At 38.3% G+C, this 27,465-nt stretch overlaps 1 protein-coding gene across 1 annotated transcript in view; it reads left to right on the forward strand.

Moving 5' to 3' along the window:
- Positions 1-4,528: 4,528 nt before the first annotated feature.
- Positions 4,529-27,465, forward strand: part of LOC124165769 — a 91,341-nt gene continuing 68,404 nt past the window's right edge. Inside the window, exon 1 of the mRNA XM_046543262.1 lies at positions 4,529-4,684. The gene's annotated coding sequence lies outside the window, so the exon portion shown is untranslated. The remainder of the gene's footprint in view (positions 4,685-27,465) is intronic.

The following is a 27,465-nucleotide window of genomic DNA, read 5'->3' on the forward strand; positions in this document are numbered from 1 at the left end:
TTATGAAACTATTTACTTTTTTACTTCGTAATTATGGAACTGGTATCTATTGCTAATGTGACTCAGTCTCCTCGTCTGAAGAGTTCCAGGTATGCCAATGGATTTATTTAATACTTTCAGTAAGTATTCACAATCTAACAAAAAAAACAGTCAAATGTTTTCATGGATTGAGAAGCTATTTTACTGTCTTAAAATTCTGAAAAACGATTGTTAAATCTATAAAAGTAATACGCAAGGAATGGTGGCATAACACGACCAGTGGTGTGCTGTGGGATTAATCCATCTTGCCAAGGTTAGGGTCTCCTCCACTCAAAGAAAGAGTTTAATCGATAGTTTTCTCAGCCATTGTTTCATCTTCTCCGCGATTTGTCACGGTGTATTTTATATTTGATTGTATTTTTAATGTAAAACTTTGAATTAAATACATCATTAAATACTAGGCAAAGTTACCTTATGAATTCATAAAAGGTATACAGCACCACATTATATCCATCAGTTTCTATAACACACACCATATTAACATATTGTTTAAAAATACCCTAAATTTAGTTAGGTCTTATTGATTTAAATTAATTGCTAAGCCTTTCGAACAGCCAATTGAATTCAGTGTGATATGTGACGCGGTGAGGAGAACCTGTCTGGCGAGCAAGTCGAAACATCGAAATCGTAAATGGAGCCGATAAGTAACCCGGTGCACAGGGCGAGAAGAATTCCTAAATATTTTTCACCGACAAAAACTTAAATGGTATGAAGTCAATAGTAATTTACTAGAATAGCAATAACAGCATTGATTGTATGCATAAAGGGGTCGTATAGTCATAGGATAAGCGGGCGCGAGACAAGAAGACAGATGACAATCAATACGCCAGGAAAACTGTTGCCAGGAGTACGACTGCTCGAGAGGTAGTGAGGCTTCCTCATGAGGAGACGAAAAGTATTGCTGCGGACCTTGACAATTTCCCATTTCATAACTTAACTTTGATGCACAGAAAAGTTAGGATGAGTTCGCACAGTAATTACAAAAGATTGTCTATTTTTTCGCTGAAACAGTAAAAAATATATTAAAAAATAACTCATTACCTATCCCATTTTTTCGTCATATTTTCATAAAATATATTCAACATTCCAAAAAAGAGATATCACGTAAGTGCTGAAATATAAGTCATTTCTTATCGGATGCTAAAATGATGCAAAGTTCAACAGATTCAGGCTTTATGCGGTGGAAGATCGACATGTTTAAATAAAAGATGGGAACACTTTTCCACAATACTTTAATGCCTACGACGCGTCTCGGCTCACAGAGCCATCTGGTACAGTCGTGCACCAACTAGTGAGCGCTCTGTCAGTCAATACGCGTCGTAAGCATTAAAATAACTGTGGAAAAGTGCAATTATCTTATATTTAAGTATACATTTATCTTTATTTCTGAAATAAATTTCTCGCCGTAAAAAAATACAACCGGTAAGTTCGAGATTTTTCAATTGTGCGTGCGCATATTCTGAGCCTAATATTTACGATATGAATGGAGTGGTGCAGACTGTTTCCATGCAAAAATGGAGAGCTAATCGCGGCTGTTGCGCCAAGAGGAGTTATCCGACGAGGCCCGCGTTTGGGTGAAGGCGCATTCCGCGTCGGATGAGCAGAGGGTGAAAGTGATGAGGCTGTGTGACGCGAGAGAGGGAGAAAGCGGCAGCCAATGAAGGCAACCCACCACTCGACAGCATTCGCAGAGACAGTGGGCCGAGGGAGGAACAACGCCAACAGAAGGAAGCATCCATTGCATGACATTGGGACCAGGGGCGCAGCTAGGAATGAAGGCTGGGGGGGGGGTTTCAGGTGCACTTTTGGGTGTGGGGGTATTGCATACCCGCAAGGGTAAGTGGGCGCTGCGGGGAGAGGCTTAGCAGGAACTTAAGTCAGATTTAAAGTACATGAACTTAGGATATCGAAGAACTTCAAAAATTGAGCTATGATGTCATAGTTTAATTATTCTGCGTTAAATGAATATATGCTTGAAGGAAGGCGAAGGATTCGTCATTCGGGTGGAATTTGTGAATCTAATATCAGAAGATAGCATTGTGTTACTTCTAAATTCTTCTTTACATTTATCATCAATTTGAATCAGTAACATCAAAAAGGCGATTAAAAAAAATTGTTATGAACGTAATGACATATACATAATTATTAAGATAGCAGATACACGTTTTAAAGCATTGAAAGGCAAGTCATGACCATTGATGTGATTTACAGTAAACTCAAATGTCAATATTCGGCTCAATGGATTCATCGCTTAGATACAGCTCACACTAAATAAAATATCGTTTACTTCCAATGCTTATTGAATGCTACTTTAATTGAATATTAAATGAAAATTAGGTTACAGTAAATTTCATGCTGGTTACGTTAACGAGCATAATCGTAGGCACTCCATGTGACAAATTATATTGACATACGAGTCAATAATAGTTCACATATTGGTTCACGAAGCAATGGCAAAACAGCAAGTCGAAATCTCTCATTGAATATCTGAAGTTAATTACTTAATAATTTCACACTGAGGAACAATAAATATTCCCTAATTGAATTAAACTTTGAAGATGCTTCAATATAAATACTCCAGATTTTCAAGGATTGGCAATGGAATATTTTGTATTACAACCATCTACAGCTCTAAATCTATAACTTTCTCAATATTTTAGCAAATTGAATTTGATGCTGTTCAAATCCAGTTAAGTTTCCCAAAATAGAAGATAATATTGTTCATCCAAATATAAAAGTCATTTGTGACAAATAAAATATCTAATTCATTAGAACTATCCAATCGTTGCTTGAAACGCATAACATTTGTGAATCTTTAGCGATATGATGACAGGAGTAATTTTTAAATTACAGAACAACCTTTGGTCAAAATACTTAAGCTCAATGAAAGTGGTATTGCATTGGTCACCAGAATTAAAAAACAAAAAAGCAATTAAACTGACATTACCTTAATAATGCCTCATTTCTTTATTAAGTTGCAGCACAATAATTAACACCATCTATATATGTATACTAATAAGAAATCATTTGTTTCGATTGAAAAAGAATACCGAATTTAACCTTGTAAACGAAAAAAATCCAACAACAGACATATTCTTAAATATGCAGGTAATCTGGAAAAAAAATACGAAAGAGTATATGCAATTCTATGACATTTTTTAATTCAATAGAGAGTGAAAAATATTTTCATTTTTCTCTTTTTATTGAAACGATACCACACAGGCTAAGGGTAAAGTGTGCCCCTTTTAGAAACTGAAAAAACCAATCCAGCGACAGACATTTTATGACGTAGGCCTTCTATCGAGCTTCGATTTTTTTCGAGAGGCTAGAATTATTTATTAGTAACTACTAGATTTAATATCGGGATACCAACATCTTGGTGACTTACTATGAAAGGAATTATTGGCTTCGTTAGTATACGCGCGAGGGAATAGGAGAAAGAGAAGTCGGCTATAGTGTCAAATCTCAAATTATAAACATTTTGTCCGTAAATACGAGTATTTTTTTATTCCAAAACGCAAACTGCTCTCCAAACAGGCCGCGTAGGCACTAAGTATATACGTTACTAATCTTTTAAAACAAAAAAACGAATAAATAGGTACATTACTGAATAAAGGACTGCGTAATTGATGCATGGGTACAGACTAATGTGAATTATTTTATGTGAACATAAATAAACGGGTTGGTAATGAAATTTAAACTTCACACAGACTGTTGTTATATCCACTATGCAAAAAGTCACTTCTGTTTGAAAATAAAATAGACGTTCCTTCCTATTTATCTATGCTAGAGCACTCTCAGAGTAATAAGTTTATACCATGTGCGTTGAGTGAAAGTATAAGTGCAAGAAAAATTCACTAACTCTTGGTTTACTTTGTGGTGTTCCATTATAAGTTTGAAATTCATCAAGTAACTAGGTAACGTAAGATAAACAAATCATAATTAGCGCCTGAAGATGATGATTATTCATTGAAACCCGGGTCACGCTCTGATAAAAAATAAGTGGTATAAGTAATTGTGTATATCCAGGAAAAAATGATAATACAAGTTTCTTTTTGAGTATCAACTTCTCACAGGGTCCCAGCAGAGGTATATTGGTTCAAATGCTACGAGACTGCATCTCTTTTATAAATATCAGTTGGAGCATAATCCGACTACCTGGACTACCATACGAGGCTTGCGCAGTGATTTAATAAAGACAAATTTTTGAGGTTGCTCACAACTCTTAGGGTCTCCTCCGAGGGTATATACAAATGATTCAATGCGATGGAAGAATTTCCTTCGTAAGCATCATTTGGAGCGTGCTTTGGGCTCTATTTTCGTCCACGATTGCATTTGCACTGTGGGGATTTCTACGGCCGAGAGGTTCCCTTTGGAGGGGATGTGCCCGAGGGAGAGAAAGGGGGAGGGATTGGGGGGGAGAGAGGGGAGAGCTCACCCTTCCATAGCAGAGAGCGAAGGCTCTCTCAGTGTAAACGTGGGCCTGGGAGACGACACAGCCCAAGAGAGAGAGAGAGTGAGAGAGAGAGAGTTGTTGCTGCTGATTGACGACTGGAGAGTTGAACGCGTGAAAACTTCCGAGACTCCGGATCTGCGCGGGCCGATTGCCTCAAACAGTGGGACTGTGCGCGCGCGCAAGGAAGAGGTGAGTGGTGGTCACAGCACTCTTGGGTTCCATGTAAATGCATCCGAAAATTCACCCCCTCCTGTCGCTCCAGTGAATACGTGTTGAAGATGGACAAATTTCCCGGAAACAAATACGCGTACCTCCTTGGTCATCGTCCCGCTGAAATTACTAGGCATTTAGTTATCAAGCAATCACTTAGTACGGAATAAATTAAACAGCTACATACTAGGGGAAAAGATCTGACAATGAGTACAATTTAAATTGAATTTACGACTCTCATACCCTGGCAATTTTGTGTGCAACTTGCCTTCTGTAAGTGACTTCCGATGCATAGAGAGTGAAGGAAGAAATGTTTCTTGATTAACTACTTCAAGAAGCTGACGGAACCGTACAGCTAACAGCAATCAGTAACTATTCACCTCCAAAACGTTTTATGCGTGTTCGTTTCTTGCAAAAGTAGCATGAATAAAAATTTACTAGACTTTATCCCGATTCACGGAAATGTAACTTGATCTGCACAAACTTTTGGGAATTTTTTATAAGATATGTATGTGGTACGTTGGGGCTCGCAGAAAGTATTGTCATAAATAACTGCGTTAAAATCAAAATGGAAGCTTTTGAAGTTTCCCACTGTTCCTTATGTTATGTAAAAGAAATGAAGAATATGTTTAAGGGCACAACAGCTTTATCACTATCCACTTAGTGAACCTAATTAAACCATAATTAAGAGAAGAATGTAATTCGTATAGCAATCTGTGGTCGAGCGCAGTTACTGGGAGGATACTAAGGAGGATATTTTAGGGGTTCCACCCACACGATGGCATTCCCTCGAACTTTTAACATTTGAGAGTTAATTTACATTGCTTAATAAATAGCTAAATTTTAATTTTATTATTACTAGATAAATAGCTAGACTCCTAGAAGCGATGAATGGCTTGGAAATAACGTTTTCCTCATTCTTCGGTTGAGAAATATCTCTCGCGTGAGTTTTAAAATTGGCAAGTCCTTTCCTGCCTTGAATTCTGCGAGAGATAGCGAGGAGGAAAGTGAGAGGTATAAGGGGAAACGGCACTGCAGTGGGGCGCGCCGCAAAGAACGAGGAAAAACAGTCCGCTCAGGTACATCTCCCGCAGCATGGTCATGAAAAACTACACGCTCAAGGAGGAATTTTAGCTTCGGAATAAGTATAAATCGCACTTCTTAAACGACCGTAATAGGAGGAGTCAGTTTGGGCAATGAGATGGCTAGTTTGATAAAAATAAACTCACACTATCAGTAAGGTAAAATTTCATGAGAAATAGACTCACCAAAAGTTGAGCTAATACTGGCGCAAATTATTTAACTTCAGCTCTAAAGTCCTGAATATGACATTTTTTCCATATCCAATTAATAGGAACAAAGAAAAATTTCGATTGAACTGAAAACACGTTGGCTAGCACTATATTTAAACGTTTCCCTTTAGAGTTAAGTATACGGTGACCAAAGATGAAAAAGTACGCTTCCTAAAACTATATAAATTTTAATTTACACTAATATTTTAGCTCGGCATCCAAGGTACATTCGGAAAACAATTTTACTGAGGGAGGTGGTCATGCTACTCGACAAAATTTTATTACCACTGCCACCACAATCATCTTGAACGTGAAAATCCATAATTTTTGAATTTTATACCTTTATTGAGAGGCTGACAACGTAAAATTCCAGTCATAATCGAAAGAAAATGTTAAAAAATAACATAAGGTCGATAGTCGTTTAAATTTTTGGAAATTCATCGTAACTGTATAATCGTGATAAATATCGTTATTCTACAATTCCAAATTCGTATATTATTTTCCTCGATCGGAGTCAACGTGCTTCACACGAGTGAACATTTCAAGAGCATTGAAACCGATCAAGAGGAAAATAATGAAAGATTGCTGGAAATCATTGTTACTTTCCGCCAATACGTTATTATGAACTGTGCAAAAATCTCTCGATATATTCATCAATGGAGCTTGATGATGAAATGATGTTTATCCATTAATTCCCCGATGTTCGTAAGCGCACAGTCATCACTACAGATCCTGCTCGTCCTTACCTTCACGCATAAGTAAAAAAAGATGTAAGGCAGAGAAGGTTGTGAATTTGGGCTAGAAGAACCAAGTGGACGCGGGTAGAATTTTGCTAATAAGAAAATAATAGGGGCGACATTTAACATAACGATATGAGTGATGCTAAGGCGCTCTTTTGTCTAAATGATTAAAAATACGTTGTTACCATCTGCTCCTAAAAACTTGAATCATGAAATTATTTTCGCGTTATTTTTCAGGATTAATTTAAGCTATACTTTTTAGTTATGAATTGAAAAATTAATTCTTGAGTAAGTCACAATACATTTCAAACTTAGATGGCCATGTAATTCACAAATGGGTTTGCTGTTTCCGGATCTAAATCAATTCAGTTCACACTCTTCGATCACTGTTGGCACTGATAACGCAGGAAGTTACTGATTTTTATGGAGGATTTTACGCCTTTGCTTGCGAATGAGAACGTGACAGTTCCAAAAATCTAAAATTGTAAGGATCATTATCATTTAACCAATCACGGTCACGCATCAGGCCCAGAACGTAAATTAACCAATATTTTACCACACGATAATTTTACCCGAATTCCGTTTTCTTTCATTCTGAAATAAAGCGCATAATAGTCATCCACGTAGTTCAACCAAGATGATTTCTTTTTAAATCCTATAAAGCATCTTAAACCGAGCCTTGTTAGAGCAGTTCCATTCCCTGGACCAAAAAAAGATTCACTCCGGAGATGTGACAAACAAATTAAGCACCTTAATAATTTCTTACATTGGATGTTTCTAGGGGCTTAATCAGGTTTTTTGCTTTGCTATTCTCTTTAGCTAAAACCCGTGACTTCAAAATCCGTGTTTATCTTTAAAGTATTGCCCTCAGGTTAGCAGGAAAACGATGTAAACTTAACTAAGGGGGTAAATATTTCTAGAGAGGCAACTAAAAGAGGAGAAAGACAAGCCTAATTAATGCTCAGGGCGTTCTCAACAAGTAAAAATATTAAATATTTATTTGGACGAGAATGAAGACCAGTGGGTTAGTGACCTTTCTTTCAGCGGAGAGGGGAGGCCCAGCCCATACGATAAGCTTCTCCAAAAGAGTTTCCCAAATCGCGCGCCTTCCCAACTCTTCAACCTTTTATTCCACGTCGAGGCAAGAACCAAAACTTCCTCTTCACCATCAATAGGGTGGTTTCATATTATTTTTTTATTGCCTAAATCGAAAGATTATTACTCCTGGAGTACGCATTTCACGCTCTTAGATTATTGAATGACGATATATATTTCTTGCGATTAAACCAAAAGTGAAAATTTTAAGCGCGCGAAAAAGCGACAGCTAAGTAGGAATGATGGGAAAAGTCCGTGTGACGTATTTCTGGTACCCGCTGACGCCCTATGAGGTGACCTTGAGGCGATGCTTGAGCGCTGATACGACGCAGGTTGCTAGCAGGTAGCAGACTACCCTGCTAGCAGGTAGCGCTTGGCTTAAATATGGATTATTACTACCTTATCAAACGGAGGAAACTTTCCGACCTTAGCCAGTTTTAATAAGTGATTATTAAGAGATGTTTCCCTGAGCTCTGTGACTCATGCATGCATTGGTAATCTCGGACGATGTAGAACTCCTATCTACTCGTGTAGAAACTAGGTCCTTGTGACGTCACGTGGAGTGGAATCGCATGGGCGCCAATTTGGCCTTTTTCAAATGAGGTTAAAATTGACCATTGCCATTCGTCTAAACTGGGATTTCTAAAACCAAATAATTTGTATATTATGAATACACTAATGGTGGGTAACGAATAGCAATTAATAAATTTCGTTTTCTTTGATGAAGGAAACTACCCTATTGCTTAAATAAAAAGCTGTTGCATCTATGCATTTCTCTGAATGCTTCCACTCACATTGCCGCCCGAGAATATAAATAGACCCAACCCCTCTTTGGCGTCTACCGCTCAACTTAGTCATTTTCTCATGAATATTGACACGTGATATTGTTTTCTTGGATTTGAACTCAATTTTGCACACAGAAAGACATATTCAAATGCATCATCACGGTTTTAATGACTTAAACAAAAGCTATTGGTCCTCCTATCCTTTGAGAAATTTTACAATTAGAAATAAGAGGTGATAATATTAGTGAGGAATAGCAGTCTTTTTAAATTAATTTCTTTGCAACAAAACACTCTTTTCTATTTAAAAATAAACTCGAGCATTTCAAAATTAAAGAAATAACTTTATCCAGCAAATATTTTTAAGAACCTAATGCATACAGTGTTAAGATATAAAAAGCAGGACAGCTGAAGAACATTTCACTGTGACATGAGTGCAGTATTAATAATGCATTTAAAATCCTCTAAAATCGACGCCATGGTTGATTCGAACACACAACTGTTATTATTACAGTCTTTATATCAACTCACCAACCTGTCTGTTTGTTTGTCTGTTTGTCTGGTACAAATCTTGTAACTCAAATTTGACTCACTTCCTGTGAAGCAAAAACGCTGAAATTTTGCACACTTCTTCATTTCCAATGACAATACATGAAAATATAACTTTTTCTCTCCAACCCCCCTTTAACCACCCCCCAATCAACCTATAGCCCCCCAAAACATGTTTATTTTTAACATAGGGGGGTGGCATTTTTAACATAGGGGTAGGCATTTAAAAGCATAGGGGTGGCATTTTGAAACATAGGGGGCTTACCATTCACTGAAAATTTAATAAATATAGTGACTTTTTTAATACGTCACTTTTGGTTTTTCGGGGTCACTGAGTTTTTTTGCTTTGTGTCATATATAAACGTTGCTCATCCCCTGTAATCTAAATATAAAGGCTGGTTTAAAAAAAAAAATTTTTATAAGATCTTATTTATTATTTGTGCAATAACTCACTCACCGGCCTGGGTCATGTTGAGCTAGGTTTCTTAAAGTCAGCATGAACGGGACAGAGCGTAGCTGCGCTAAATCGAAACTAGTTTTGTTAAAGTCTTTGTGCTACCGCAAATGGAGACTCATGACAAAGGCGGCAGCCCTTAACGACGAGACTACGGAATAAACCTGCAACCACACCACCAACATCGCAATTTAACGTTCGCATATCCTACGACTCGATAGAAAATATGTGTCAGCTCTGTACTGCCGATAAAGCATCTTAAAGCATGTCACGAGATGGAACGTGAAGGAGTGAATTTATGTGCAATAAAGCCAATAAGTCATGCACCAAACGGTTTCATCACTAACTCCTATGGTGAGTCGGATAAAACATGGCACGCTCCGAGCTACTAAAACATTTAAAGAAGTCAAGTACACCCAAATAACCACATTTGGATATCAATATCATGAATGTTACGTTTGAGAAATGGTAAGAGTTATGGCGATCACTTTAATGCATCATAAATCTTCCGTTAGCCGACAACAGAAGGAATACGAGCGGATTTCGTCCTTGAGAGGCTGTGCTAGGCTAGGAGAAGATGCGCGCCAACAGCCCTTGGGCTGTTTTGCAGCTGAGATTCCCCGATAGCAAAGATTCGAAAAACAGCGCAGAGAAGTGAAAAGGCTATCCAACAATACACCGTTACTGCTTCGCAAGCATCTTAAGAAACACGGATATAAAGGTAATTAACCGACTATCCTCCTGCTTTGAGCAAATTAAATTTCCCTCATCATTGAAGTATTGAATAAATTGTCGTTTTTATGTGGCATTGGTTAAAAGCATTTAAGCATGCACGCCCAAGTCCATTCCCGAAGCAACAGGATACGATTTATGCTGACTACTAGACTTCACTTCGGCCAGAATCCTTTCTCAGCTCTAAAAAGAAAATAAAAAAATAATAAAAGATACAGTGTCCGACGTGTTTTACTAATCTGAATAAAAAAGAATGCCTCTAACTGATATCACAAACGAATTTGAAAATTTAGAATTTGAGTTATTAAGTAATCTTTCACAACTGGGCTCTGTGTACTCCTAAAAATTCTACTTGGAGATAAATAAAGAAATATTGCTATGCATGATCGTGATATGTATGGCATGATTACTCAAGAATTATTTAAAAGTTGAAGAAATTGATCATTTCGGTCGTAAATGTGTAATAATTGGCAATCATTGGATTATTTAGGATTATATTCATCATCATCATCACCACTGTTCGACAATTTTAATCTGGTTTGACGCAGATTTCCACTGAATTCTCCTTAAGAGATCATATTCACCAATTTATTTCCTCTTGGCCCTCTCAGATAATTGTGGTTCGCATACCCACCGGAGGAAGGCGTTGGTGTTTTTAATTCCTTAACTCCCTAAATGTCTACGTGACCAAGAACTAAAAGTTTGAAAACTATGATTATCCTTTGAAATGCAATAATTTTGATACTCTAGAGTTGTCGCAATGATTGCAACCACGAGTGTATCTGGTTATTTAGTGAACATTGCAGATGCTTACAGATGGAATTTTACTCAACAGAGATTTGATAGTAATTAGGTGCAAGGACATTGAGGTACAACCATTGCCACTCCCCCTTCTAATTTCCTCTCAATGAATGAAATCTGATGGAAATAAATATTCTAAAGTAGATATAGTCATCGTTTTAATAAATTTAGTCTTAAAAAAAGTTCAGTGCCAACTTTTTCTTGAATGAACTATGTCAATTGTGTTGATACTAAGAATGCATTTTAAACAAAATGAAAAAATATTTCTGATAACTTCCGATTCGAAATCTTCGAGGACATCGCTGAAAATAACGCGAATGGAATCAAAAAAGTCGGCAACGGAGCCACGTCTAAAGACAGGAAATGCATCGCCGCGGAGACTCCGACGGCCTAACTTGTGCGTGGACGAGAGTTTGTCTTCTGGGTATTACTCCCGTTAAGGCCGTTTTACACGGAGCACGGAATTGCGCAGGTTAGAGCTGCATTTATTTCTAAAATGGCGTGGAATTGCGCGAATGCATTGCATTGCACGCATTCTCGAATGTGATCTAGCAATTCACCGCTTTACACGACGTAATTTTGATTGCGCCTTCACACGTACGTCAGATTGCGCAGTTCCGTGTACCGTGTAAAACGGCCATTAGGGCTTCTGCCCCTTCAGTTGACTTTAGTTTCGCTAGCCTGGCCGAATCCGACGTCGTCGGCTCTTGGTGCCGTGAAGGCGAAGAATGCAGCTTGTCTTGTGTGCCAACCCAAAGTAGAACTGAGGGTATGACGCACATTTTAAAAAATCTAGAAGTTCCCGTGAAAATACCCCATTAAGACGATCAAAGGCTCTGCTCCGCGGTGTCATAAAACGACCGTTTTCGCAATAGTATCATGGGGGTCAGGAATCGGAGAGTAAAGAAGTTATAAGAGTCTTAGCTGGTGTCTTTTTGGTAGGTATTTTTGTATGAGTCCCAGGAAAACGACTCGTTTTTTCGAGGTTTGAATGCTTTTAATAGAAGCATGGTCTTCGATCGTATCCAAAGAAAACGAAATGAACTTCAATGAAACGTGCACTTACCTAGGCTGAAAATCCTCCACTGTCTTCACCATAGGCTATTTGAGAATAGGTGTCTTGAAGCAAAACATAAAAACGGTGAAGGCTGAGCGTTAAAACCCATACAGTTTCAATAACCTTACCGCGTCGCGACTAATCCAACTCCCGATGCGTGGAGACGAACCCTGCCGCGCGATCGAAAAATCAATGTAATTTCCGGCGTCGCAAACTTATTTCAAATATAACTGCATAAACACCTCATTAAATCTTCAAAGAATGTTCTCATATAAGTTACTCCGCGTGACTTTGCCGAAAACCCATTTGAAACTCTACCTAAATGTAAAACTTTGTCGAAAAACAATATCCGCCATTTTGTTACTGCGCGGTAAGAATTTATGGACGGTATTCTTTAAGATTACGGAAAATTAAAGAAAAAAACACCATGCCAACAGATTATGTGGTTTTTTTATTCCGCAAGAATCCACCCATAACTTCACCATCCACTTACTTCGGAAGATTTTCAGAGAAAATTGAAGACGGGCGTTTTTATGGAAATTCGCTCACGTTAGAGCCTCCGCATCTGTTACGGGTGGGACCTATCTCATATGAAGTACATATCCATAAATTTCAATCATTTTTCAGCATACCTGCGAAGTTTCAAGTTTATAACTCCAAAAAAGGCATTTTGTAGTTTTGTCCGGCTTTTTCCGATTTCCGCCCACTGTGCATCAGGTCCTTCTCCATCCTATTCTGAGAGACCTCTCGTCTTCTGATCTTAGGCACAGCGCTTCGCTTCCCGGCGTCCCATCCGTCCATTTGGTTTGCAGCAACCCACCAAGGCTTTCCTGGTGTACCTTCAAAATGGTCTATTTTTATAGCATGTACGGTTCCACTACCCATGTAGACTTTTTCAAACCTGCTTGTCAAATTATATCTCTCCAAAAGATGACCTGGTCACGCAGTATAACCTTTTTAATCACTTGCAACGCTATCTGGCCTACCCATCATCATTATCTCCTCAATGCAATGTTAACCTTCATTACTTTTAAATATACGTACGTCCTTCTAGTGTATTGTTTACAGTACGCTAGAGATATTTTCATTCGGACGTAACTTTCACCTTTACCGGACACGTTTGCTGGAAATAACAGAAAAATGGTAGAGTTCTATCCAAAACTTTGAATTATTCAAATAGTAATGTCACTGAGACTAATATGGCAGTGCGAATGCCGAATCTGAAATACTGAGTTAAAGTTTCATTTTCTCGCTCAATGAGACACGCAATTGCCAGAATACCGATTATAATAACAACTATTTGATTTGTTAGGTTTAACAGAGCTAAATCACTTGGGGTTAATGAATTATTTATAACCTATTAAACGGAGTTTGTAAAATATCGCGCTTTGTACCATAATAACGTAGAGATTTCGCTGGGGGGAAAAAAACATTAATAGTTCCTGTAAGTAGCAAAGAGATGAGGGTTCGCTGCAATTCCCCTGTACACACTCATCCAGGGCATCGGACACCAGAATTTTCCTGAAACAATGGTTGCCGCGGCAAATCACAAGCAGTAAAGGAAACGAGCATCCTCTTCCTGAGGAGGAATAGTGTCAATTGTTACGTCATCCCTCCCCAGCCGAATGACCCGTTCGACAAAGCCTTCGAAAATGAAATAGGCAAAATAACAGTCGGATGGAACAAGATTGCGAAGTAAACCGCGTGCATTCACAATTGCAAGGATTGCACAAGAGTTTCACACTGAAGCATGGGTCAAAACTCTTATCTATGCAGTGAACTAGTTGAGACACTCACGGAATCAAAGCTCCAAAACTTTTGCCTGTCATGGCAGTCACTAAACTTTTCATGAAATATGAAATTACCACCTCTACGAGACATCAAGGTAAATTATTACAACAGCCTTTATTTTAATGAATGATATACGCAAGCAAACTTTCACCGCTCATTTTTTCAAGGAAAACAAACCATCCATTAAACTGCAACCACACGAGGTTCTTTTGCGTCCGATCAATCCACGAGCTTCTTCCAAGTGCTTGCGACGTTTTCTCTATCTGCGCTCGTTGCCAAGATCTCAGTGCCCCTAGCTCATGACTTTTTCCTTTTGAAAATTTAAGAATCTAAAATGAAATCAAGTAGTGGTACAGATGTTAATGGTGAGTTAAGGAGCGACATCACGGTATTAACACCGCGCTGTTTCATTTAGTAAATAACAGCTATTTAAGAGTCGATTGTTTAATGAACCTATAATATTGCGATTCGTTACCCACCATTAGTCATAATATACAAATTATTTGGTTTTATAAATCCCAGTTTAGACGAATGGGAATGGTCAATTTTAACCCCATTTGAAAAGGGCCAGATTGGCGCCCATGCGATGCCACTCCACGTAACGTCTCAGGGACCTAGTTTCTATACGAGTAGATAGGAGTTTTACATCGTTTGAGATTACCATGAGGCACAGGCTCATGAGGTATCATGAGGCGCAAAGCTGAGCTGAGAGTATCATGAGAACCAGACTGACGTCAGACGGGCTTTTCCCAGCATTCATACTTAGCCGTCGCGATTTCACATGCTTGAAATTTTTCACTTTTCATTTAATCGCGAAAGATAGATATCGTCATTTAAAAATCTAAAAGCGCGAAATACTTACGTACTCCAGGAGTAATAATCTTTCGATTTAGACAATAAAAAAATCATAGGAAACCACCCTATTTTTGCATGCATTGAACCTTTCCTCGATAATTACAAAACTCTGCGATTCGTACTCCTTGGATTAATTTTATGGGTAATTTTGGACCTCATATGGTCCATTACTATCTAACCATACCTACTTACACCTTTCCATTTCCAGTTATTATATGTTGACTTTTTCCTTTTTTAACCATTTTGCTGATTTAAAATTGATGGGTGAAACTGCAATGCCTAATACATGAGTATGCTACCTACGGTTTCGAAATAACATGTATTCAAATTTGCGCAACAAATATTTACTTCGAGTTAATATAGTAACTGATGTTCCATATTTTTATTACATTCATCTTTAAGAGATACGTTGACGACGATAGCATCGTACTTTTCAGACAGCCGGTAATATCATCTCCATTGTTGACAGAAAGAAAGAAATCCCGTATTTTGAGCTAAGTTAAAGGTAATCACATGAATGCTACTGACTGTGAACCATATAATTGTTAAACACCATTGACAGTTAGAGTCTTGGAAGGGAGACGTCGAAATATTGGTAGATTCATCTTGAATGTAGTGAAATAAATAGAGTGGCAATCTTCAGTCGATTTAAATAGAATTGCAGACCGTTCCTTGCCTTCATGAAGTATTGTTAATGTGACGAAAAACATCGCAGGGCACAAACGCCTAATTTGCTCCTGGTTATTCTCCCAAATAGTGTTGGCACTGCAATATACGTTTTCTTGATAAGATAGGAATGAAAGGTTTTCTGTTCTATCACGATATCAATTCCCTGCGAGGCCGGTCCCTATTTTTTTTGCTAAATATTTGCGCTACAGCTAGAACCTAAATAAAAGTGTTGTTAACCGATTTAAAAATAATATTTCGAACCAAAAGCAAATACATAAGCTTTGCTGTTAAAGAGTTAACAGACAACACAAAGGGAGTTGAGGGTTTCACAAATCTTTAACTTGCAACGAACCATGTGCCTCTTCCCTGCAAATATGAATATTATCCTTTCCCGTGAAAATATTGTTGGAACTATAGCGTAGAGAATGGATGCGTGGATGAGTTTCACGGTTTATTTCGTGGTCTACGGGGGTGGGAAGTGTGTGAGACTGATGGGAAGTATACAATTCCGAATAGTTTTCATTACTAGCGGTTTGTACCCACTGGTTTGAAATGCGGTCGGAATAAGTGTATTTCAGAATTCTCATCTCGTCGACTGCTTATGAGGGGAGATATCGTCGAAGGAATGAAATATTTCAAATACTCATAATCCCATCACTTTCTAACCGCTTGGAATCAACAGCTTGTAATCATAGCTCAGCAGAATATTTCCAATCAGGGGTCTCGTTCAGCCGATACTACCATCGAGTGATTGATCACACTCCGAGTCCTGTACGATGCAAAAACTCACAACATTTTTACATAGCTTTAATTACCATAGAGCATTCAGCAGAAATTTTACACCGGTTTGTGCTGGGTAAACGAGAAAATTGTCAAGCAAAACCCCGGGGGTGAATTTTTCCTGCCATTATTTTTAGACAATCTATTGATGCTGCATGCAGCTCGCGACGCGTCGTAGAGATTCGAGGATTTGGTCAAAAACAAAATATCACCCATACATTGACTAAACATCATTTTAATGAGGATGGCTACTATATGGATTACTAACTCCGAACACTGGACTATTCTTGAACTATTAATGTCAAAAGTCAATCCCCGAGAATGAGCTAAAACATGATTATGTCCATTTTGGGAAGGATCACTATTATTTTTGACGGCGCTAGCACCTTTAGGCACCAGAAATAAAATTCCTTTAAATACGAGATTCGAAATGGGATCTCGGTTCTGTTAAGCAATCGCTGGACTACTTTAGGTTACTGTAAACACTTTTTAAGAAATTCGCAAGCGGTTTTTTCACTTTTACCGTATACTGGGACAGAGAGCCTTCCCGACATAGTCGACCCGTTCCAAACGATTCCGTAGGCAGTGTATGTATGTATACGAAGAGCGTCATTCCATTCCCATCCATTGCATTCCCAATTAAAAGGCGACCGTTTGGATTCGATCGATATCAAGCGCTAGCCAAAGATGGCCACAGGTGCAGCGTAAAGTCCATTCCTGACCAAAGTCATTCGGCTCACCTTAGCATATTGCACATTTTCTGGAATACGAATGACCCAATCTTCGACTTACAGTCACATCCAAAGCGCCAAAATGACATTTTTGCGATCACGTGCATAGTTAGAGATACGTGAAAATCGCACTTTCAATAACAGTTTATCGCATTTCGTAGCGTCTATTTTTTATTTTCATAATGTGGTAGATTACGATAAATGTAGTAAAACACAGTTATATGACAAAATACAGAATATTTTAAATAATTGTGTTGTAGAACAATAATAAATTAAGGAATAAGACAGAAAGTGGCGGAGGTGTAGCTTGCCCGCGCCCACTTGTAGTTCGCGGCCACGCAGAGTCCCAGCCAACTAGTAGCTGGCCAGTCGCTCCCATGCTTTAAGCGGTGAGTGTCGGCGGAGCATTTAAACTGCTCTCGGCGTAAAACGTACGAATTTTGCCGTCGAAAAGGCAAATTTGCGTAAAAATATCATAAAATTCCAGTCATCGCGTCTCTCTCGCATTTATTTGCTCACCTCGCATCTATATCGCATTTATCGCATTTGCGATTTTCACGCATCTCAACTAATTGTAGATTTACCGCACTAAGGAAGAATGCATTGCGGTGCTGAGGTAAGCAAGTCGGAGTTGAGTACGTCAACTATTGTCAGGACAAGCATTCACACAGCTAATTCGGCAAACTATCGTTGGGACGATCGCTCGAGCAATCGTAATGTGAACGAGGCATTAGCGCTTCGAGGGGAGTCGAACGTATTCATGAACTGCAATCTGCAACAGCCAATTGGACTGAGGATGGAGTGCACATGAATAGACGGCCGCTTAGGATTGCTTCGAAATCATTTGATGATCACCGTTAACATCTGCCAACAGCAGAGGACCGCTTTCATTTATAATTTTTCAAGAGTATAGAATAAATTAAGCCATAGTCAAGTTTTACCCGTACCTAAACTTTGACATTATAAGTTATACATTTTAAATATTATCTCACATGAATGTTTTATATTCAAGGAACAGGAAAATGTTGAAAATGCGTCTTTTGCTTCGCTTGAAAATTTCAAGATGATATCGTAAGTTTTATGTGAGTAAACCGTCAAAAAAATCCGGTTGAGAGGAAGGTATGCGTTGTTCCCTTTAAGTTAAATCACTCCAAAGTATGTTACATACACAAATTAATTACCCATTAGGATTGACGATCGAATTAGCTTCACAGGTAAAAATTTGCGTGTATTGAATGTTTGCTATCATCCTACTGCAGAACTATGAAAGCAAACTGCCGCAACGAGAGGTATAGAACTTTTACTGATCCGTTTCTTAGACGCGTAGATTTCTTTTCCGGAGTTTGCGTCCATCAATTCCATTTTAGGCCAAGATATTTTTCATTCGAGGTGAATTCTTTGATTAGTCACGGTTAGAATTGTCGAAACACGGTATCAAACCGCATAAAAAATGAATATAACACTGCACATTTGAAAGATTCACATTATTTTTCCTGTGGATTCAAAATTGACCAAATCCCTTCACACCAGTTTTAGCAGGTGATATCCGCGTTAATACAGTAGATTCCGTTTGATGGATCCACCAGTAACTTGGGGCAGTCGCTTAATTGGGGCAGGTCTTGAAGAACAGAACCCAAAAGAGGAAAATCCCAGAGTATTCTCCGCTTACTTGGGACAGAAGCCGTTCATGGGTCGGCCATGGATTGGACCATGAGTCGGCGACATACACTCTGTACTAGCGACGAAATTAATTTTTTGTTCATTTCAGAATACTATTTTTTATATTTTCCTCATTTGATTTACACTTATTTTTCACAAATGTTTCTATTCTTGCCCTTTTTTGAAAGCTCTTGTTGTTTTAATATCCGCAATATGATAGGACTTTTCTTTAATAGGACTTAAAGACATTTGGCGTCGCCCGAGGCTGTGAAAAATATTTTTAACTAAATTGCTATAATTCTTAAAAATTATAATAATTTAATTAAACTCGCTGATATATTAATCAAAGTAACAGTTTAATAAACCTACGTTGCATCATAAACATTCTTTAGTCTTCTTTCTACCATTTCAAAGTTTTTTTATGCCCATATACGAGAGAGTCCGCCTAATTGGGACAGCCGCTTAATTGGGGCAAAGTGAACAAGTCCCGATATGTCCCAATAGGGTAGTTTCCTTCATGAAAGAAAACGAAAGGCTTTGATTGCGATTCGTTACCCACCAATAGTGTATTCATAATATACAAATTATTTGGTTTTAGAAATCCCAGTTTAGACGAATGTTAATGATCAATTTTAACCGCATTTGAAAAAGACCAAATTGGCACCCATGCGATGCCACTTCACGTGACGTCACAGGGACCTAGTTTCTATACGTATAGATAGGAGTTATACATCGCCTGAGATTACTAATGCATGCATGAGGCACAGAGCTCAGGGAAACAGGTCTTAATAATCACTTATTAAAACTGGCTAAGATCGGAAAGTTTCCTTCGTTTGATAAGGTATTAATAATCCTTATTTATGCCAAGCGCTACCTCCTAGCAGGGTACTCTGGTACCTGCTAGCAGCCAGCATCACATTGGCGCACAATATCCTCGCCCCAAGGTCACCTCACATCGGTGAAGCGGGAACCAGAATGACGTCGCACGGGGCTTTCCCAGCATTCATACTTAGCCGTCGCGTTTTCGCGCGCTTGAAAATTTTCACTTTTCGTTTAATCGAAAAAAATAGAAATCGTCATTTAAAAACCTATAAGTGTGAAATGCGTACTCCAGGAGTAATCTTTCGACTTCGGCATTAAAAAAATAATAGCAAACCACCCTATTAACCGGAAACTACTGTATTAATAATAACATCGCCATCGACAGATGGGAACTAGAATCTCGCCCAACGGATAGTATATTTTCTCCATCTGCACTGCATGCTTTCCTACAATCAGCCCATGACGAGCATATGCGTCCTCTGCCTGTGGATAGTTTTGGGATCACCGGCCGGACTCAATTCCCGCAACCACTTCCAAGACATTGACCCATTAAGAAGAAAATATTTTTTTAGAGGACGGACAACTCGCTCAGAGAGGGAAGGTGAGGCGAGGTGATCTGCTAGACGAGTGTGGTGAGTGAGCGGTCGCCCTTTGCCTTGTGAAGCGGTGAAAGTTGCTTCCTACTTGGAAGGCTCTCGCCTCCAGCATAGACGCGCGCGCGCGACCACGTTTCACTCGAGGGCTGAAGCGGCCTCTTGTGCCCTTCGCGGTCTGGGTCTGCTATACCACCACGCTGGTATGCTACGACAGGAGCTCAAAAAAGAAATCTCGCTTCTCTCCATCAACGCACAAGCGTCAACACGCTATTGCATCGTTAACATTACGATTGTCCGAGCGATCGTCCCAACGATAGTTGGCCGAACTAGCCGTGTGAATGCATGTCCTGACAATAGTTGACGTAGTTCCGAACGGTGCCACTTTACGATGGTTAGGCGCTGGGAGACCGGAAAAGGAAGCGACAAGCGAATGACGGAAAGCTCGTGAAGCTCTATTTTTTTCATGGATTTGTCCAAGGAAGGAAGAATATGGACGGAAGAAAAATTATTTGGTAAATACACGTTGAACAATGTAATATCTTGTCCCTGCATACCTCAACAGCTTTGCTAACCGTCAATTCCCCGTTCACTTTAGATGTCAGCACTAGAGGGCAGCGCAGGTTTTAACAATCGCAGTGTGAATGCACGATAGTTCCGACAACCGCTGGAATAATCGTATTGTGAATGAGGCATATGTGACGACAGAGGAGGAAAATTATGGAGGCGAAAGAGAAATATTTTCATCCCCTCTTAAGTTTCGAATAATACAATGAAATTTTGGCTTGATTCCTCGTCAGTGATTATTAGAAAATAGTACGCAGAAGCTATTTTCTTTGCCTGCCTAAATAAATCAATGCTGCTGCTTGCGATACATCCATAATCATCAACGTGGTTTTGCATCGCATGTTCACTTATTTATGAGGCTGATTCAAAATATAATCGCGTATACTTAGTAATGGAGAAACAAAATCATTGCCGACAAAATGCAAAAGTTCAAGACACTAAATAAATGTGAAAAGGATAATCGTACGTCTACGGAGCAGGAATCACGAAGAAAATTCTTCCACAATCGCATTAAAAATGTTTTCATCAAGTAATTTGCCAAAAGATCTCAGAATAAAAATGTTTGCTATCGATGGAGAAAGATACAAAGGGCTGACACTACACGTGGGATGAATGAAAAGTCCATTGCTAACATAGTATGGAAAAGCATGTAAACTAATGCATCCTATTTTTTAACGATAATCACTTTAAAGTGAAAGATGGCGCTTTAAAAACTCAGCAAATCAAACTCAAGGGGAATAAAGGAGTATCAGACAAATGTTCTTATCTATTAGCGTTCGAAAATCAACAATACGGTGAAAAAATATGCTTTAAAATCAATGCGCCTTTGTATGCTGTGAAAATAAACAAATAAATGTATAAATAAATACTCTGGCTTTATTTCAATTACAACATAACATGCGTTAACATAAACGCTTTTGATCCCAACAAAAAAGAGACTATATATACAGTATATGCATACGGAGGATAGGGTCAGTTATCTCCAGGACAAAATTCACATTGAAAGTGAAAATCTATCAATGAAATCGTCTCGTGACTGTTTCCCAGTAACAATGCAAACACATCTCACAAAATTTAAACGTGAATTTTGAAATACAGCCGCATCAAGGAAGGATCTAAACTAAATATCAGCGAAAGAGTGAAAGTCCAATGGTAAGACGGACACGGCCGGTCGACCGTCTCACCGGCAACGTAACGGCATTGCACGTGCCAAGCATGTTGAAATCGAATATCTAGACCATGAAAGCGATTTTGGCAGAGTCCGGACAGATTCAGCCTTCCGGACGAAGAATGAAAATATTTACTAAAATACATTTTAATATAATTCCGACTTGCTTACCTCAGCACCGCAATGCATTCTTCCTTAGTGCGGTAAATCTACAATTAGATGAGATGCGTGAAAATCGCAAATGCGATAAATGCGATATAGATGCGAGGTGCGCAAATAAATGCGAGATAGACGCGATGACTGGACTTTTATGATATTTTTACGCAGATCTGCCTTTTCGACGGCAAAATTCGTACGCTTTGCCCCGAGAGCAGTTTAAATGCTCCGCCGACACTCACCGCTTAAAGCATGTGAGCGACTGGCCAGCTACTAGTTGGCTGGGACTCTACGTGGCCGCGAACTACAAGTGGGCGCGGGCAAGCTACACCTCCGCCACTTTCTGTCTTATTCCTTAATTTATCATTGTTCAACAGCATATTTATTGAAAATATTCTGTATTTTGTTATATAACTGTGTTTCACTACATTTTATCGTCATCTACCTCATTATGAAAATAAAAAAATAGACGCTATACAAAATGCGATAAACTGTTATTGAAAGTGCGATAAAATAAAAATGAAAGTGCTATTTTCACGTGTCTCTAACAATTAGTATACAATCTGCGTCCTGCACATTCTTTCCCTTCCCAAGCTACGCATATTGCTCTTCTTCCTTTTCACTTTCTCCATCCGTACTCCTCTCTCTCCGAGTCTTCCTCGAGGTACTTTTCCTGAAATTCATCCCTCCATCATATTTCTTAATTGGACATCATCAATAATGATATAATTTGGAGGACTCCCTACCCATTACATTTTTCAGACGACAGATTTATTATTTTTCATATTAATATTACCCTGTTCTTAATTTAATTTTACCCTCAAATTCAATCTCAAATTTAATAAGTTTTTGAAATTACTTTTGTTGCAGTTCATTTTGATGTCAAAAAATGTGTGTACCTGTGTTTGATTGTTAAGTAACAAAATATGTATCAAAACCGTGTTCTAATGGGGGTGAAATGGTCGCCGCAAAGAGAGGAGTTTTCTGAGCTCTGCTCACCTATCCAACTCAAAAAGCACTTTCGTTTCGTTACATTGCATTTCCTTACATTCACTAATATGGGTTTAGCAACCCCTTCCTGCACCCTTACAACATAATGACATTTTCCATCCGTTCCATAGCGGAAATGGATAAAAGGGGATTTTGGTTGTAACTATCACTCTCGGCTGAGAATTCATTTTTATCTAGTAAAGGCATTTAGACCTTTATATTCAAATCATTGCCTTAGAATCTGGATTTTCAAGTACGATATTCTACCCCTTTTTTATATTTTAACAATTAATCGTTGGTGTATTGACGACGGACTGGATACAAATGAGCTAAAAGAGTAGGGAAACTTATTCAATAAAATTGCCAGTTAAATTATTTAAAAGTGACAGAGTAGGGAAGTTGATTTTAGAATAATACCAAGTGATTCAGACAGAACAAACGACTCTCAGTCAAAACGCTTCTCCTGAATTTTTACAGACAGTTCGAATGTCTTGCCAACAATTTTGACGAATTCAACCATGAATTAGAAAGCTTACTGCTGCATTAAGATTGAAACATCTGGGGGTGTTTTTCACGAGTAATTTACGCGCTTCCTATTATGCACGCATTTATGCGTACTTAGCAGGTTGCGAAAGAAATTAAACGAGGGGCAGTTCCTATGGAATGCATTAACTTATTTACATTTGTACATTTGCTGTCGTCTTTTCTCTCTTCACTTCGTTCACGTTGTAGCACGCCTCAGGTCGTACATCAGAGTTCCGAGTAAAGGGCCTCAGGCCAAAGAGCCTTTGAACTATTCGGCTGTCCAAGGACATACACGATCGTCTTTAAATTTGCAGATCTAATCTACATCTCCTGATTTTCCGAATCTACACCACACGCATTATAAATCATCGGAAAATCAATCAATGCGAAAGAGGATGGCAAGATTGTGAAAAGATGGAGAGGTTATTTTTTGAACGTAAAATATTTATGCGATTCCTGCATATCTTTACAATCATTAGCTATGTAAAACATTAGTATACTATAGGTATATTTTAATTCAGGGATTTAAGTCATTTACTTGGTATTGATAAGGCAATAATACGTCCAGATGGATGGTTTTAATATTCTTAATGAGTAGAAAGTACTGTTTTTAGCAGAAGTAAGAATTGCCTTCATCATTCTGGCAATAAATCACAGCTTAAGAGAATTGTGTGAATTTCATTTGTATCACTATCTCGCATTCCAAGAAGGCACGAATGTTTGCTAAAAGCAAAGAAACCTCAAATCTGTGCCCCTGGTTTTAGCTAAAACCAACAGAGTATTTTTTCATCCTATTCATGCTAGAGTTAAACGGAGACTGGACCATAAATATGCAAACAGCAGACCTTGGGAGAAACTTGGTTTTTCACTACAGGTGCCGGGATGGGAATAATCAAGAGATGAAGTTTGACCCGAATTTCCCTAAATTCACCATGAAAAGCCTTCTTCGCTCGTTAAACATAACGATTTCCGGCTGCGACCAGGAGAGTGTTTAGGATTCATCACTTAACAGCACGGTCAACGGTCAAGTGTGCCACAAAGAGGATTGATGTTTACAATTTTTTTATTAATCAGAAAGTTATGCATGAAGCAGTTACTCTGAGAATCGCGGTGTGAAAGAGCTACGAGTGAGATTTTTATCTCAAGCCATCCACTAGGGAACTTTAATCTTGCTCCTTTGCACAGAGTAGAACATATTGCTTGATGAGCATATAGGAGATAATAAACAAATGACAATTAAAAATAGCTTTCTTGACCCAAAGTTCACCCTTTAGTCGATTTGGTCGTACAAAAAAGAAAAACATTAATTTCCCTTTTGCCACAAAGGTCACTGCCCTCTCGGACGCAAACAAATTCAGAGCTCAAGGAATTTTTTAATGAATTAAGAGTTATAAATGAATATTATCAAGATAAACGGCAATGAAGAAAATGAAATTATTACATTCTTAAATCTTATGACGCTTCTAATGTTTCATTCATATGGATTATAGATTGAAAATATACTCAAGCCCTAAGGATGCATGCAATATTGAATTACGCTTTGGCGGCCAAAGGGCTATTTTTTATTGATTATGCAGTGCATAAAAAAGAAATTAACATAGCAAAGGAGAAATGAGATAGTATAAAAGAAATCGAAAGTAATAGTTTACTACAGACCTAATATAAACAAATGGGTTCAATCTTAGGTTGAGTTATAGTTTTTTCAGTAAAGGCCATCTTTTTTGCATTAATCAAGTCAACATGTATACTTGTTCAATTATCTAATTTAAACCTCTGAACGTGACACTTTCAAGTAAAAATTATTGATATCAATTTTTGTTCCTTTGGGGCTAATTACATACTTTTCAGACTAGGTGGCAGGCATGGTTAGATACGGGGGAGAATGAATAAAAAGCAAGCGAATGGGTTTTGCATATCAATTGCAGCTATGTAAGTCATTGGCAACGTATGGGTCTAACTAGGGACAGGATAACTTTAAAGCTAGTACACACAGCGGCATACACATATGGTACCAGATATTTCTTTCAATCATTCCGGCAAGATATGTCTCTGCCCGTACCATGAGGCACATGCGATCAGAAAATATACACTAAACTACGAGAAATAGAGCATCTTCTATTATTTTGTCCAAAGGGCGCAAATCGGCCAACATATTACTGTATGGATAATCACTCCCACTCTATACCTCAACCCGAAAGTCATTTAAGGTAGATTTAAGTTTAATTTGGTAAACCCCTGCTAATATTCTTCAGTAATCAAAATACATATTAAATACATATTTAAAAAACTACGCCTATGAAAATGCTGAGATAAAATTTTTGATTACGAATAAAAGAAAATAATGACACTGCTACAGACTGATTTATACATCTTGAATATTTAAAGGTGATACTTTTACCTAAAAAAATTAATGAGGGAGATGAAGTTGCCTGTGAGATTTAATGAGCACTAGTTCCACAAATATGAGCCTATTCTATTCCTCTGTTTTCGCTGCGAATGTGGGCCTTGGAATTAAATTTAAGGAACAAGGACTCAAATTGTGAAAAAAAATAAAATACAAAAGATTCAAGTTATTCATGATTACAAGTAAACAGAGAGTGATACACAGCTTTTACACGGTTTGGGTGGGGATGCAATGCAGTGACCAAAAGTAAATGTTTAACAGAGTGACATCATCATCTTTTAACTGCACCTTCTTTCCAGGTCTGATGAATACGATACAATGAGAGAGACATTTTGCCAACCGGATTTGGCATTGGAATTCGTTTTCCACACTAGAATGAAGAGCTTTAACGCTAGAATGCCCGACCAACCCCTACACCCTATTATGCCCCAAGTGGGTCTATTTGGCCCAATATGATCGGGTTTGCACATTTTACTCAAAATATTTAATTCCGTCCCAGTTTATTCATTAATATTGTATATAAAGCATTTGGGAGGGTAGTAGAAAATTTAATTAGACGAAAAATATTTAAAATGTAGTTGTTCAGCAATTTCTATGGTGTTATGGGAAACTAGCTTCCACAGATTTGTGAATACCTATCGCTTTTCCTCTGATGGGTTCGGGAGGTGCAATGAATTTCAATGGTGTCAGGTTAAAAAAAATTACAATAAAGTTTTGACAAAAAATCAGTATATGGCTGATATATATATATGACTGATATATATATATGGCTGATATATATATATGGCTGATATATATATATTTTCTGATATATATATATGTATATATATATATATCAGAAAAAGTAGAATGGCTTCAAATAGATTTTATTGTCTAGGTCAAAATGAGCCATCCGGGCAATGCAGATATAAGTGATGAGAAAAAATAGAAAAATAATAATATCAGGCCTGAATTTTGAACAGAGGAGAACCAAACTAAATAATTAAAAGTAATGAAATATGACTCTAAAATTTAATTTTCTTTCAAAATGATCAACATAAATATTCTCTCTTGGGTCAAATTGACCCATCCGGGCATTCTAGTATTAAGTAATGCCAGGTCCGACTCGAGCAACGTTGACGGAAAGCATGGGTAGACCCGTGAGAAAGCACTCGGATGTTCGGGCGCATTGACTTTCTTTGCTGGAGGCTTCGGAGGCGTAGGCGGTAGCGCCGGAATGAGCAGTGCCTCCGAACGGGGAATCCCGATGGCGTCATTCGGAGGACGCGAGCTACCCCCGGCGAAACCAAGTCTACCGTTCCTTAAGGCCGTTTTACACGGGGCACGTACTTGCACAATCTGACGTGTGTACGAAGGCGCAGTCACAATTGCGTCGTGTAAATCGGTGCATTGCTAGAACACATGCGAGAATGCGTGGACGTGAGATGGCAAAATAGCCCCTGTTCTAATTTCGTTCAGGCATTCGCGCAATTCCACACCATTTTGGAAATTAATGCAGCTCTAAACTGTGCAATTCCGTGCACCATGTAAAACGGCCTTAAAAGATAG

This window comes from Ischnura elegans, chromosome 9, assembly GCF_921293095.1.
Source record: "Ischnura elegans chromosome 9, ioIscEleg1.1, whole genome shotgun sequence".
NCBI classification, from domain to species: Eukaryota; Metazoa; Arthropoda; class Insecta; order Odonata; family Coenagrionidae; genus Ischnura; species Ischnura elegans.